Here is a 14311-nt window from a genome sequence, read left to right as displayed (position 1 = left end):
CAGCCAGGGCAAACCAGAGAAACCTGTCTCGAGAAAAAAAATAGTAATAATTAATAATAATACATTTTTGTTTGTTTTGTTTTTGAAACAAGATCTCACTATGTAATCCTGACTGTCCCAGAACTCACTATGTAGACAGTGGTGGCCCAGAACTTGAAACTTGGTATGTAGACCAGGCTGGCCTCAAATTCACAGAGATCTGTTAATTTCTGACTCTCCCAAGTGCTAAGATTAAAGGATTTACTACCATACCTGGCTATATGCTTTTATGTTTATTTTATTTCTTGTCGTCATTGCATATGTACGGTGATGGTAGTGGCAGGAGATATGTGGAGGTCAGGGGACAGCTGACTCCTTTCTTCCACCACGTAATTAGAGGCTCAAACTCAAGTTTGATGGTTTGCATGGAGGGTCCTGAGGGAAGGTGCTGAGCTGTCCTGCTGGTCCTTTTTTTATTTTTTTCTTGTCTTTTTTTGAGACAGGAACTCATGATGTGGCCCAGACTGGCTTTGAACTTGTGCCACGAGGCAGGCAAGGCCCCCTAGTTGTTGTTGTTGTTGTTTCTGTTACCTCTTGGCTGTTGTGCTTTCTCTTGGAGCCTCCAAGAGTAGTCCCTCCCCTTTCCACCACAGCGATCCTGATTGACAGTTGGCAACAGGATGCCAGGTCCTCCTGGATCTTGGCTGCAGCTTGAACATTGCCATTTCCTTCAGCTTGTTCTGTTCTTTATCCTTGGCATCTTTCCCCCACGTGCAGGGCCTCTGTCCTTATTCTTTTCTCTTAAACTTACAAGGTTGGTTTTGTTATGGATTTGTTCTTGCAGGGTCATTTTGCGTCAGGGCAGATGACTGTGGCTGGGTCATAGATGTCCTGAAGGCTCGCTGCTTAGTCAAGTCAAGAGGGAGGCCGAGGCTAAGGAAAGACTCAGTGGTAGAACACCTGCCTGTCTGTGCAAGGCCTTGGTTTCAGTCCCCAGCATACTCCTCACTTTAAAGTAGGAGAAGAAGCCATGCTTACCCAACAAGAAGAAATCCCTCCTGGTCTGAATCATACTAGCCTGGGGGTTGGTGGTCCAGAGTCTTTTCAAGCCGGGAGTAGAGCTTCTTCTGTACTTGGAGGTAATCCAACAGAAAGGGATGAACCAATTCAACTTGCCAGAGGTTGGTGACTAAGCCAGACCACAAACATTAAATCACAATGGGAGAGGGAACTGTGAAACAGCCTGAACCCCTCTGCTAACCCATCAGCACATTCCTCTCCCTCCCTGCAGAAGGCCACATGGAAAGGCACATTCTAGTTAGAAGGGTTGGTGTTCATGGAAGCAAACCAAGGTGGGCAAGAGACATGGTTTCATATCCAGGATAGCTTAAGATATCTGTACCCTTTGAGGAGAGCCCAGAACTGCAGCTCCCTTGGCAGGATTCCCCACCCCTGTGCCCGTGGCAGACATGACTGGTCAATTACCGACCTAGTTCCTTCCTGTTACTCCAGGTACCAGCTTGGAAAAAAAAAAAAAAAAGCCTTCTCGTGAGTATCCTGAAGGGGTGGTGAGGTGACTCAGAGAGTCAAGTCTCCACTGTGCAAGAATAGAGATTTGAGTTTGGATCCCCACACCTCATAAAAAACCAGATCTCTCTCTCTCTCTCTCTCTCTCTCTCTCTCCCTCCCTCTCTCTCCCTCTTCTGTGTGTGTGTGTGTGTGTGTGTGTGTGAGAGAGAGAGAGAGAGAGAGAGAGAGAGAGAGAGAGAGAGAGAGAGAGGAGGGAGAGGGAGAGACCAGCCCTGGGGGTATATGGAGATGGGCACATCCTTCAGACTCTAAGTTCAGGGTGGACATTGTCTCAGTTAATTGTGTGGAAAGGCTGTGGAAGGGCTATGAAATGGCTCAGCAGGTATAACCACCTGGACAGCTCAAGCCTGAGGAGCTAAGGTCAATCCTGGAACCCTTGTAAAACATGGAAGGAGAAAACGGACTGCACAAGGTTGCCTTCTGACCTCCACAAGCTGCCATGGCATGTGCCCCCTGACAATGACGTCGATGACGACAATGATATTTAAGATTAAAAAAATAAGGTGGAGAATAGTAGAGAAAGAAGACCACCAAGATGGAGCTCTAGCCTCAGCAGGCACATGCACATTACAAGCAAGCACTCCTGCACACATAAGCGTACACACACATGAGCTTATGCATGTAATACACAGGAAAGAAGGTAAGGAGGGTGAAAAGAAAGACAGAGACTTCCTGGAAGATCTGGCCAGACCTCAGAGGTTGCCTGTGTTGCTTAACGAAGTTTCCAGAGTTCCCATTAGCCTGGACAACGTGAGACAACACAGGTTCTCAGAGGCGTCCCTTGGCGCTGCTCTCTAGCATCTACTGTATTATTTCTGTCTGCCTATTATTTTCACAGCGTTCATTAATACAGCCTGCCCGTCCACTTGCTTTTCTCTTTTCTCATTGTCAAGTCTTGATTTGATTTCCAGGCCTTTCTTGGGCAGCTTTGTCTCGAGACACATCCTGTCCCTTCCTTAAGGACTTTGGCAGATCGGTAACCATGGATGTTGTATGTGCGGCTTCCACTGGCAAATCACACGTTTTAGCCAAATGTGTAACTTTCAGCAGCAACTTCTTGCCATCAGGAAGTGCTTTGCTGGCAGAGGACGTATCCCAGTTGTTAGAGATGTTAGATGCTAGCCCATCATGCACAAAGCCCTGGGTTCTATCCCCAGCTCAGCATAAAACCATGTCTGTGATTCCAGTACATGGGAGGTAGAGGTGGGAAGATCACAAGTTCAGGGTCATCCCTGCCTGAGTTCAAAGCCAGGCCACGTAAGACTGTGTCTCCAAGAAAGAAGAAACAGGTTAATGTGATGTAGACTTTGTTCTGCCCTAGAAATGGCAGTGTTGCAGGAAATTGAAGGGAGGTTTTGTTTTCTTTTCAGTTTATTTGTGAGCAAGTGAGGACGTGTGTGTGTGTGTGTGTGTGTGTGTGTGTGTGTGTGTGTGTGTGTGTGTGTGTGTGTGTGTTGGCATGTACAAGCTATACCGTAGGTGAGGGTTGTCTGTTCCAAAGCTGGTTCTTCCCTTTCACCTTGCTGATACACGGTCTTTCTCGTTTCTTCTGCTGTGATGTACTGTAGGCTGTGTGGCGAGTGCCTTTACAAAGCCAGCTTGCTGGCTGTCACGTGACAGTTCTAAGCTGTTAATGGCTGTCATTCAGCTTTGACCAGTATGATGAGGACGGCTGCCGGGTTCTTGTTTGTTTTTGGTTGTTTTGAGCGCTAAGGATGGAAACTCAGGCCTCATACTTCCTAAGTTGGCTGCTGTTGTCTTTGACTTACCAAAGAGCTAGCGAGCATTCTTAGCCGTACATGATGGTCTGTTCTTATATTCCCGGCCTTCAGGGTGCTGAGGCCAGCGGATCTTGACTTCAAGGCCAGTCTGTTCAGATACAAGGCAAGACCTTGCTTCAAAAGGAAAAAACTAAAATACATAAATAGCAAAGAATTTAAATTCCTATTATTTTGAGACAAACGGACCTTTGGAGAACCTTAGAAGGTGTTCAGGAGATGCAGAACCCTGTAAGAGCATGTTCCTAGCATGCCTGAGGTCCTGCCTTCCATCCCTAGTACTGTATAAAAAGCACATGCTACCACAGCTCTTCTTCTCATTCATGTTGGCTCTCTGACTGACCCAAAAGAAAAGGCATGTGGAGATCCTGAGTGTGTGGAGTTTCTGAGCCTCTTTGAGCCCCCCTGAGAAGGAAGGTGGCCCCTTGGCCTAAAGGGAAGGTCCAGTCTAACAAGGGAAGCTTGGTTCTCACCCTGATAGAAGAGGCATTGTTCCCAGCCATGTGTGTGTGTGTGTGTGTGTGTGTGTGTGTGTGTACACATATTTGGTGTGTCTGTGGTCCCTCTGCCAGTCAGCAGGCAAGATGGGAACAAGCTTCAGCCCAGCTCCACTGAACCTGTGTAGATACATATGGGGTAGCTTCTGAAGATGGACTTGAGAATTTTCTTTTTGTTTGTTTGTTTGTTTGTTTTGAAGATCAATTTTTGTTTTTAATTATAGGTGTATCTGTGTCTGCCTGTGGATGTGTGTATGTGAGTGTAGGTCTGAGGACAGAAGTGTCAGATCTCTTGAAGCTGGAGTTACAAACAGTTGAAAATGTCCTGATATGGGAGCCAAACTCTGGTCCCCCAGGAGTAGCAAGTGCTCTTAACCACTGAACCATCTCCTCAGCTCCAAATTTGCTCATTTTTAAATAGAGCACACACACACACACACACACACACACAGAGATATACACACAGACACACACGCACACACACACACAGACACACACACAGATATACACACATACAGACACACACACACAGACACACAGACACACACACACACACACACACACACACACACACACACACACACACACACAGCTCTATTGCCTGTTTTGGAGACATTTGGCTTTGGCTGTCCTGGAACTAACTGTGTGGACTGTGCTGGCCTCAGACTCACAGAGATCTGCCTGCCTGTTATGTGCTGGGATTAAAGGTGTTTTTAGATTTATTAATTTTATTTATATGAGCACACTGTCGCTGTCTTCAGACACACCAGAAGAGGTCATCAGATCTCATTACAGATGGTTGTGAGCCACCATGTGGTTGCTGGGAATTGAACTCAGGACCTTGGAAGAGTAGTCAGTGCTCTTAGTCACTGAGCCATCTCTCCAGCCCCATCTCTCCAGCCCCTTATTTACCTTGATTGATTGATTTTGTGTGTGTGTGTGTGTGTGTGTGTGTGTGTGCGCGCGTGCGAATGTGTGTGCGAATGTGTGTGCGAATGTGTGTGTGAATGTGTGTATGTGTGTGGTGTGTGTGTATGTGTATGTGTATGTGTGCGTATATGTGTGGTATGTGTGCGAATGTGTGTGTGGGTGAATGTGTATGTATGTGTGTGTATGTGTGTGTCTGTGTGATGTGTGTATGTGTGTGTGAGTGTGTGTATGTGTATATATGTGTGGTGTATGTGTGTTTGTGCATGTGCATGTATGTGTGTGTATGTGTGTATGTTTATATGTGTGCATGTAAGAAAGAGACTAACCCACATGTGCCTATATGAGTGTATCTGCACTACATTTGTGCAGGAGTCCACAAGCTAGGAGAGGACATCTGACCCCTTGGAACTGGTTATGAGCCACCCATGTTGGTTCTGGGAGCAGTAAGAGCCCCTAACCACTGAGCCACCAGAAGACACCTTTGTGGAGCTGATTCTCTCCTCTCTTCCACCATGTGGGTCCCAAGTACGGAGCTCAGATCTCCAGGGTTGGCAGCAAGCTCCTTTCTCCTTTACTCAGGAGGCCAGCTCTCAGGCCCACAATGGATGTATTTTTTAAAAAAATAATTAAAACTTACAGAATTGATACAATAGTCCAGCATTCCTGTTTCAATATCTTACATTACTATGGTACAATTATCGTACAATTACCCAACAGTGACATCATGTGTGGTATATTTATTACAAACTAGTATTAATATATTTTTGTCTGAATGGTGATTGGTACAGGGCTTCAACACGCATCCTATCTAACCCCAAGACCAAGTACTGCCTTGTCTGTTGTGATTCTGGGGACTAAACCCAGGTCTCATGCATGATGGGCAAGCGCTCTAACCACTGAGCTACACGTCCCAACTCTGCCCTTGGAAAGGTTTCTTAAAATGGATTGATGTTCAAGACCCCTGTAGGGCTGGTTCTTTTCCCAGGTCCACCCCTCGCTGGCTGGCAGGTTGCTTAATCTCCTGAGCCTCACTTTTCTCTACTAAAGAACGCAACCGATATCACCACCTGCCACTGAGGCTCCATGGGTGCTTTGCACCTAAGCATGGCCCATATAGGCATCTCTCCTCACCCGTGTTACTCAGGCCTGCGGTTCCTTCTAGATTCCCTTCTAAGGTAGCAAGACTCATTGCCTCTCTGGTCAGCTCCTTTTCCTTCCATCCAGGATCCTCACCCACCTTCTTCTGCCTCTCATCACACCCTTCTGACAAAGTGCCTTCCTTCTCAGTGTGCCCGCCCCCAGGTCCCATGATTCCTCATCCCCTCCAACCCAGCAGGACCACCACTTCTGCTGTGACACCGCTCCAGAGCCAAGCCATGTCCCCATCCCCTCTCCTCCTTAGAACAGCCAGAGTCACAGACACACTCCTGCCTCAGACCCTGTGACAGCCAGCCAGGGCTGCAGGCCTGCCTCTGGGCAAGGCTCTCTTCTCATCTCTCTCTCTCCTCGTGCCAACACTGACCTCCTGGTAGAAGCCTGTGGGCTTGGCACCTGTGGTGAGCTTTGGCAAGGCAAAGACTGTGCCACTTCCATTAATTATATCGGTGTACAGCTATGAGTTTTCTGGTGGTAAAAAGTATCCCACAGTGAAGGTGTGCATGTGTGTGCGTGTGTGTGTGTGTGTGTGTGTGTGTGTGTGTATGTGTGTGTGTGTCTATATGCATACAGAGACTAAGAGCAGGATGCAAGGTGTCATGCTCTATCACTCACTTTGAAAAACTGGGTCGCTTCCTTTTGTGGACCCAGTGGGTGGCAGCGAACGTGGACAGAGCACCATGGAGGCCTTGGGCATACCTCAGGAGTACAAGGTGATGGGGTACTGTTTGCCCACTCCGAAATGCCGCACTCCACCATTGAACCGACCACACATCTTTGCACTCGACTGTGTGTTAACCAACTCCCTCTTCTGGTGTTTCTCGTCCCAGCTGAAGAAGATAAAGTCACCGGGGAGGTAGTGGAGACAGGGAACTGTGGGCTGGTGTTTGGGAAGCAGCTGCTGCGTGTGTAGAACTTCTGTACCTGGCTGCACTAGGGCTCCCACTGTGGCACACACAGCAGTTACAGTGAGTACCGGACCAACCATAGCTGGCACAGTCACACTGTGCTACCAAGACATGGGTGCCCGGCACAGTGTGCGTTCTACCCAGATCATGAAGGCAGAAGAGATTGCATGGGGCTGGGGATTTAGCTCAGTGGTAGAGCACGTACCTAGGAAGCGCAAGGCCCTGGGTTCGGTCCCCAGCTCCGAAAAAAAAAAAAAAAAAAAAAGAGATTGCAGCAGGCAAATGCTGCTGGCTGGCCGGCCCTCAAGCAGGTTCAGGACTCCAAGGTCAAGTTCCCTTTGCCTCACTCGTGCTGTAAGTGTAAGCTTTGCCTTACGCCAAGAAGCCAACAGCTTCTTCTAGACTCAGAGACCTGCTGAATAAAACTCCAGAGAGAGGAGGAAGAGGGAGGGAGAGAGAGAGGGAGGGAGGAAAACTGTGTTAAGTGGATTATGTATATTTCCCAGCTCTTAAACTTTTGAGTTTAAGAGCAGCCTACCTACAGAGTAAATCAATTTTTATTCATATTCTCTCTCATTCTCCCCCCACTGCCCTTTCTCTTTTTCTTTTACTCTCCTCTTCAGTGCTGGGAATGGAATCCTGGTACTTAGAAATGCTAGGCTTAGGGGCTCGAGACCCCATATGAACAACAATGCCAACCAACCAGAGCTTCCAGGGACTAAGCCACTACCCAAAGACTATACATGGACTGACCCTGGGCTCCAACCGCATACGTAGAATGAATCGCCTTGTAGGGGCACCAGTGGAAGGTGAAGCCCTTGGTCCTGCCAAGACTGAACCCCCAGTGAACGTGATTGTTGAGGGGAGGGCGGCAATGGGGGGAGGATGGGGAGGGGGACACCAATATAGAAGTGGGGGGGAGGGGTTGGGGGATGTTGACCTGGAAACCGGGAAAGGGAATAACAATCGAAATGTAGATAAGAAATACTCAAGTTAATAAAGGTTAAAAAAAAAAAAAAAAAGAAATGCTAGGCTTCCACGTAGTCATACCTCCAGCCACCCAGCTACTCTCTCATGTTCTCTTTTTAAATACATTTATTCATTTGTGTGTGGAAGGGAGGTGTGTGTGTGTGTGTGTGTGTGGTGTGATGTATGGTATGTGTAGGAGAGAGAGGGGTGTGTGTGTATGTGTGTGTGTATGTGTATGTGTCTGTCTGTGTGTGTGTGTGTGTGTGTGTGTGTGGTGTGATGTGTGGTGTGTGGTGGAGTGTGGAGACCAGAGACGCACCTGTGGGAGTCTATTCTCTCCTTCCATCACATGGGTCTGGGGGATTGAACTCAGGTCCTTAGGCTAGGCAGCAAGTACCTTTATCTGCTAAGCCCTCTCAGTAGCCCCTTCCCTATCTCTGAAAAAAGGCAAAAAAAAAAAAAAAAAAAAAACCCAAGCTCTAGTTCATTTATAACCTGAGGTTCTCCTGGCCACCCACCCTGCTCTGATTAAGAAATAGCTAGGGAATTTCTCTTCCTGGGTTAGGGTAGATAGCTTCAGGTAGACCCAGCAAAGGGACTGCCGAGGCCCATTACTGCTGTAGGCCTAACCAGGCTCTCTCTCCAGCACATGCCCCGGAGAACAGTCAGAGCCTGGAAGTCCTCTGGAAGCCCCTAGAGCTCCAGCATCACAGACCTCCTACCTGCCACAGGAACTGTGCATCAGAGAACAGAGGAAGGAGCAAAACCAGTTCCCTCCCCTGTTCCCTACCCTGTTTAATGACTGTGCTGGGGACAGAGTCAGGGACAGAGTGCTTCCAGAGCCTGTGTCTGGGAGGTATCCTCTTGTGTCTCCAGTCTGCGGCTCAGTGACAACAGACACGCTTTCAGTTCTTTTCCAAGCCTTGGGTTTATTTTGCTTCTTGTTTTCAGGCCTGTGGAACACTTACACAGCACAGACACACAGCCTGTTCTGTGGCACTCCTGATGACTGCAGAATTCATGGGCTCCAGAGTCTGAGGCAGTGTCTGTCTCCTTTCCTACCTCTTCCTCTCAGGTAAGCCTGCTGTCTTCCCCCCAGCTGGAAGCCCCCTCTGCCACAGGGCCGGCTCCCAAGCCGCCACAGCTACTGCCAGCCCCAGCCAGCTCCCATTCCCATTTCCATGGTAACCAAAGCCCGGTTCCCATCCCTGCCTTTCTACTTCAGAGGGAAAGCTAAGATGTCTCTCTCCTTCCTGGTCTCCTGCTTGCTCTCTTTCTTGGCTGTCTTTTTGGCTGACCTAGAGCCCATTACATGGACTGGGTTGGCCTCAGATCTGTGCCATTTCTCCCACCTGGTTTCCTGAGTGACGAGCCACCGTGGCTGGCTTTTACTTCCTTGTTGGTTGTTTTTCGAGACAGCCCCAGTTGTCCTGGTATGTAGAGCAGGCTGGCCTCGAACTCACAGACATCTGTTTACCACAACCTCCTGAGTACTTTCAGTTTTCCTATGGCGGAGGATGGCTTTGTGCTTGGCCAGTCGGGATCAGGGTGAGGGCTTTTGTGACAGTGTTCAGATGGTGCTAACCTGCAGTGCGCACGGGGTACCTGGTTACCAGGAAGAATCCCCTGGAGAGGCCAGAGGTCGCCTGGAAACATTCTTGTATCTCATCTCTGAAATGAGAGCACCCTCCTACCCCAGCATGCTTTCTAGGTTGTTTAAGTGAGATTAGCTAAATGCTCCGGTCCTTGTATTGGGTAGATTTGAGCTCTCTGGCTTGCACTAAGCTCTCAGCACCTTGAAGTGTGGCATGATGGGCCTGGGAAAGCCTTTTCCTCAGGCCCATCCTTAAAGTGTCTAACATGTTCTTATTACCATTGTTCGTCCTGCAGCCCATACTCAAGTGACATGGTGCAGGGGGAGGTCAGGGGACAATTCAGGAGGTCAGGAGCTGGTTCTTTCCTTCTGCCATGTGGGGACCTGACTGGCGTTGTCATGCTTAGCAGTAAGTGCCTTTCCCTGCTGGGTCACCTGCTTAACCAACGTAAGGTGTGGTCCCCAAAAGTCCTCTCACCTCTGCATATGAACCATGACAAGTAACCCCCCCATGCATGTGCACACACACACACACACACACACACAGAGACATATATATATATACAGTAAATACTTTTTTTGTTTGTTTTTGAGACAAGGCCTCTCTACACAGCTCCAAAATTCACTATATGTAGACCAGATTGGGCTCAAACCACTGCGTCAGCCTCCCAGGTGCTGGGATTAGAGGTGTACACCATCGTGCCAGACTATAAACAAACAAACAAACAAACAAATAAGAAAAAGGAATGGGGCACCTGAGAGATGGCCCAGTGGTTAGGGTCACTTGTTACTCTTGGGAATGATCTAGGTTCAGTTTCCAGCACCCATGTGGTGCTCTTCACCGCCCTCATTTTCTCCAGTTCCAGGGGAGTGGGAGGACATCTTCTAACCCCTGTCGTGTGGTGTGCACGCATACATGCATGCAATACAAAGATACACACAAAGTAAAACAAATGCATCAACTTTTTTTTAGTTAAAAGCAAACAAACAAACAGGTGCAGACTAGGGAGCGCTCACCTGGCGTGGGTGAGACCCTGAGTTCTCTCTCTAGTACTGAGAAAAGAAAGTTGGCGGTGAACTGTGTCCCTCCCCACCATTCAGTACACGGAGTAAGCGTTCGTTAATTTCTTTTTGTATTTCATTCATGTCTTGGCATAAAATGTTTCTCAGATGATATCCTCTCCTGGCATCTGGGACTGCAGTCATAAGATGGGCATCTGACCTTTGCCTTGGTCCCTAATACTAGAGTACTTAAAGCCTTGGGGTTTCCTGAATGATTGGCATTTATTATTCTAATGAGCCCTCCACTCGTTATGCTAATATACCTAAGGTGAGGCCCCTCCCTAGTCCCTTGCCTGGTCAGTCACTTAAGAATGGAGTGATTGGAGGCTTGGAGCTTTCTGGAGCACTTGTCCACCTCTCTCTGGGAAGGCTGGAGGAGCACTGGCAGCCTAAGAGAGTTAGAGAGCATGGGGTGAGCTGACAAAGCACTGGGCAGTTGGCTGGCCCAGAGGAAGGCAAGGCTCTGCTCCCTGCCTCGCCTCACCTGCCTGGTGCTACGTCTCTCCCCTGCTATTGCGGATTTGTATCCTTTATAAAAAAATTGGCAAATACAAGAAGAGTGGTTCCCTGTGTTCCTGGAGGCTGTTCAGCCAACCTGAAGGGTGTCTTAGAGAGTTTCTATTGCTATGAAGAGACACCATGATCACGACAGCTCTTAAAGGAAAGCATTTAATTGGGGCTGGCTTACAGTTCAGAGGTTTAGTCCATTATCGTCATGGCAGGAAGCATGGGGGCATGTGGGCAGACACGGTGCTGGACAGGTAGCTGAGAGTTCTATAACTTGATTGACAGGCAGAAGGGAACCATGAGCCACACCGGGTGTGGCTTGAGCATATGAGACCTCAAAGCCCACCCCCAGGGACACACTTTCTCCAACAAGACCACACCTCCTAATAGTGCCACTCACCATGGCCAACCATTGATACACATGAGTCTATGGGGGCCATTCCTATTCAAACCACCACAAAGAGTTTGTGGGAATCCACTGGAATTTTGTGTTTTGTTTTTGTTTGTTTGTTTGTTTGTTTTTGTTTTTGAGATAGGTGTTAATCCCAAAAATTCAAGGAGAAAAACCACCAACCCAAATTATCATAGCCATACTAATTAAAGCAAGCTTTTTAATTCATGTACATGGGCTGCGACCCCCTAAGGTGGGGTTCAAGCAGTCAGCTTTTGGGAGGCTGGAAAGGCGGCTCAGCATCTAAAAGCACTTGAACGCTTTTCCAGAGGTCCTACGTTTAATTCCCAGTAACCGCGTGGTGGCTCACAGCCATCTGTAATGGGATCTAATTTCCCCGTCTGATGGGCATGAAGACAGAACACTCATATACATAAAATACGTGAATAAATAAAAAATTTTAGAAAGCGAGGGGTCAGCATTGGATGTGGGGGAAGACAAAGTTTTTATAGTTCAGAAGGGGCTTTCTGATTGGGGGATTTGGCAGGCGAATAGGCGGGCGAATAGGCGGAGTTACAGAAGCCGAACATAAGGTGGTCTTAACACGTGGTCATAACAACAGGTAGTCATAACAACCTTTCCAAACAAAGGTAGGGTTTCAAGATGATCATAATGGCCTTTTTTTTTTTTTTTTTTTCTTTTTTTCGGAGCTGGGGACCGAACCCAGGGCCTTGCGTTTGCCAGGCAAGCGCTCTACCACTGAGCTAAATCCCCAACCCCCATAATGGCCTTTTTGAAACAAAGACATGATTGTCGTTTCCTGGAACAGGCAGTACAGAACCTTTCACAGTTAAGGTGGGCATAGCCCGATCCTCGAGAAAAAAAAAAGGTTTAATCATAAACATGAATGAATCAAATTTGTTCTTTGCTAAAAGATAGCTTTTTTTTATTTGTTTGTTTTTGTTTTTGTTTTGTTTGTTTTTTTTTGGTGTAGCCCTGGCTGTCCTGAAACTCACTATGTTGACAGGCTAGCCTCAAACTTAACGAGATCAGCCTGCCTCTGTCTCAGCCGAGTACCGGGATTAAAGCCATGTGCCACCACCTAAACATTGTGCTTCCCCTAACCATCGTTCGAAGCCTCTGTCTTTTGAATGCTGAACAGTATCACATTTTGATATTTATTTATTTAGAGTCAGGATTGCTACATAAACCAGGCTCGCCTCAAACTTGCACGGATCCCATCTCTGCTTCCCAAGTGCTGGGATTACAGGTCTGCAAACCACACCAGCCTTACTCCACATTAGACGGGCGATGTATAATTCGTTTACCTCTTCATCTCTAGATGCTCACGTGGAGTGCGTCCACTTATCTTTCTTTTAGAAATAATTAGATTTAATATTTCATGTGTACGAGTGTTTTGGCTGTGTGCTTGTCTGCCTATCATGTGTGAATTGGGTGCCCAAGAAGGGTGCCTTGAATCCCGTGGGACCAGAGTTACAGGTGGTTGCAAGCCCCTGCGTAGGTTCTGGGGAGCGAACTCAGGTCCCTGCAGGAACAAGAAGTGCTCTTAACTGCTGGAACCAACTCCCCAGCCCTCTCTGTTTCCTTGAGACAGTATTTTCTGTGGACTTAACCAGGGTCACGATTCTTTCTGGTATGTGGTGCTTTTGAAGTACAGATGGTCTTTGGGACCGGAACCTTCAACCTGTGGGCTCCAATGCCAACTCTAGGTAGTCACAGTCAGAACTGAATTGCACTGCAGGCACCAGCTGGTGCTGAAGAACTGGTTGGCATGGGAAATGCACGTACTCACGTCTGCTATTAGATGAGGGTTCTCTAGGTAGAAACATGGGAGGGCGGGGCATTTAAAAATTAACTGATTCATTTCTGGCCTTACCTGTGCTCCTGACAGTGTAGATAAGGAAGAGACGTGTGAAATGCTGGGATTGGTTATTGGTATAGCATTTCGGTTTGTTTTGGAAAAAAAAAAAAAAAAAAAAAAGGAAAAGAGGCTTGGGCACATAACCGTGCATGCGTGGGGAAAATAATGTGAGCGCACTTCCAACCCAGAAACAATGTTTGTCTAAACTTGGGTCTTTGTCTCTATACCATGCCACCCTCCACCCCTGTTGTCCAAGTGAAGAGGTGAGGCTTTTTAAGTCACTTGTGCTGTGCTTTTGAGCACAACATGGGGTGGGGGAGAAGAGACTCCACAGCTTCTTCAGCTCTCCTCATGAGATATACAAGCCGGGTTTGACTGAATGGCAAAACGCTCCGCGGAGCCAGGAAGCGTAGTAAAGACCGTGACTCTCTGCAAATGTGCACGGCCCAAACAGCTTTTTCCAGTCTGGAAAAATGAAGAGATTTGTCTGTGCAAAACCAGCCAGGGCTCTGCCCCTCCTCCCTTGCTCCCGCTCCACCCCCCACCCCCACCTTCTGGCAAGGCCTCCCACCCTGCCCCAGACATTCAGTCATAGCTTTCATCCTGTGTGACTTGTAGTTGCCCAGGACATAACATTGCCCAGACTCTGGGGACATGCATCAGCCACTCCCAGGCAGCTTTCCGGGATATCTGTCTGGGTGGGGTTTGCCAGGCATCCCTGACCTTGGCAAGGGCTGGCTCGAAGCAGGGTTGTGTGGAAGGTAAAGTTGGTTCAGTGTCTTTCTATAGTTTATTCTCTGCTCTCTCCTTCCCCTTTCCCCTTCCTCATTTGCCTTTGAAACAACCACTATCTCATTTCTACTTCTACGCATTGGTGCCTGGAAGGAGACTAGGCAGAGGTAGAGTGTAAAAGTGAACAGAGAAGTCCGCCATCCAGGGGGAAGCAAACTCGGTCCCTGCACGCGGAATGGAATGGCTGTGTTGCAGAGTCCTGTAAGGTCTGGTTCTGCACCTCCTCTTGGCATTGCATTTGCATAACAATTACTGTGCTCTTTGGACCGTCCTCCCA

At 48.0% G+C, this 14311-nt stretch overlaps 1 protein-coding gene across 2 annotated transcripts in view; it reads left to right on the top strand.

Annotated features, from left to right (window-relative positions):
• Positions 1–14311, top strand: part of Chd9 (chromodomain helicase DNA binding protein 9) — a 223711-nt gene that overhangs the window by 9502 nt on the left and 199898 nt on the right. For both annotated transcript variants that reach the window (XM_087596599.1, XM_087596608.1), the window contains exon 2: positions 8758–8881. The gene's annotated coding sequence lies outside the window, so the exon portion shown is untranslated. The remainder of the gene's footprint in view (positions 1–8757; positions 8882–14311) is intronic.

The sequence above is a fragment of the Rattus norvegicus genome, chromosome 19 (genome assembly GCF_021556685.1).
Source record: "Rattus norvegicus strain SHRSP/BbbUtx chromosome 19, alternate assembly SHRSP_T2T, whole genome shotgun sequence".
NCBI classification, from domain to species: Eukaryota; Metazoa; Chordata; class Mammalia; order Rodentia; family Muridae; genus Rattus; species Rattus norvegicus.
The sequence above is the reverse complement of the archived record's forward strand: the minus strand, read 5'-3'. Positions and strand labels throughout refer to the sequence as shown.